The sequence below is a fragment of the Pyrus communis genome, chromosome 2 (assembly GCF_041283825.1).
Source record: "Pyrus communis isolate YQ-2024b chromosome 2, ASM4128382v1, whole genome shotgun sequence".
In the NCBI taxonomy this organism is placed as follows: Eukaryota; Viridiplantae; Streptophyta; class Magnoliopsida; order Rosales; family Rosaceae; genus Pyrus; species Pyrus communis.
In genome coordinates, this window is record NC_142566.1 from 9418307 (window position 1) to 9419767 (window position 1461).

The 1461-nt window shown below is 39.8% G+C and overlaps 1 non-coding gene across 1 annotated transcript; it reads right to left on the reverse strand.

Moving 5' to 3' along the window:
- Window positions 1–289: 289 nt before the first annotated feature.
- Window positions 290–400, reverse strand: LOC148698547 (small nucleolar RNA R71). Its single transcript, XR_015960258.1, has one exon. It is a non-coding gene; the product is annotated as a small nucleolar RNA R71 (small nucleolar RNA).
- Between the last annotated feature and the right edge of the window lie 1061 nt (window positions 401–1461).

A 1461-nucleotide genomic window follows, 5' to 3' on the forward strand; every position in this document is an offset into this window, starting at 1 on the left:
CCACAGAAGCTAGAAACTATGATCTTAAATCTTCACATTTCCATATGTTTCCTTCTTTTTATGGCTTACCTAATGAAGATCCTTTAGCTCATATTAAAGAATTTTACAATGTTGTGAGTGGTTTACCTTTACAGGGAGTAAGTGAAGCAAATCTGAGGATGAGAGTGTTCCCTTACACCTTGAAAGATAGGGCCAAGGGTTGGTTAATGACTCTAGTACCTGGTTCACTCACCACATGGGATGCCGTGGCTAAGAAGTTTTTGGAAAAGTTCTTTTCCACTCAAAAGACAGCCACATTAAGGGGACAAATCTTCAACTTCAAACAAGATGATGGAGAACCTTTCAATGAGTGTTGGGAGCGCTTTAAAGGCCTTTTGTTGCAATGTCCACACCATGGGTTACCTCTTCACTTACAAATGCAAATTTTCTATGATGGACTAACCCAAACATGTCAATCAACTGTTAATAATGCAGCAGGTGGAGCTTTGAAGAAAAAGAATGCTCAAGAGTCATATAACATTTATGAGATGTTGGGATCTAATGCTCAACACAAAGATGTAAGGGGTAAGAGAGTTGGAGTATATGAAACAAGCTCTAATCATGATCTTTCTTTGCAAGTAGCTAACCTAGAAAAGAAGCTTGAATCCGTGCTCAACATGGTGCCAAAAGCAAGTGAAGTGTGTGCCATTTGCAACATACCAAGCCACCTTACTCATCAATGTCCATCTAGGGAGGCTTACCCCGAGTATGTCCAAGAGCAAGTGAACCTCATGAATTCTTACAATCAAAGGCCAAGGAATGATGTGTATTCCAATACATATAACCCAAGTTGGAGAGATCATCCCAATCTTTCGTGGAAGAACAACAATCAATTCCAAAACTTCCAACCAAAACCTACACTTGAAGATACGGTTAAATTGTTAGCCCAAAATACCTTGCAATTCCAACAAACCACCAATAGCACTCTTCAACAACATTCGGCGGCTCTAACCAAAATGGAGACACAATTGGGGCAGATTGCAGATGCCTTGAGCCAAAGAGAGGTTGGAAAGTTTCCAAGCCAACCCGTGATACTCCAAAGGAACCAAGAGCAAGCTAAAGCAATCACTACACTTAAAAGTGGTAAGGTTATCAATAATAGAGTTGGCAATGAAGTTACTAATGAATCTAATCATGTGAATGCAGGGGTTACTCAAGGAGAAAATGAGAAACCAAATGAGGAACCAAGCCATGCTACTCCCTCGTTTGAAGCACCAAATCTTCACAAGGCCGAGAAACCTTACACTCCACCAATACCATTCCCTGGAAGACTTGCCAAAAGCAAGCAGGATAAGTCATTTAAGGAGATTTTTGATATTCTAAGTAAGGTAAATGTTAACTTACCTTTGCTTGATGTCATTAGGAACATGCCAGCTTATGGGAAGTTCTTCAAAGAGTTAAACAACTACAAAAGAAAGTATG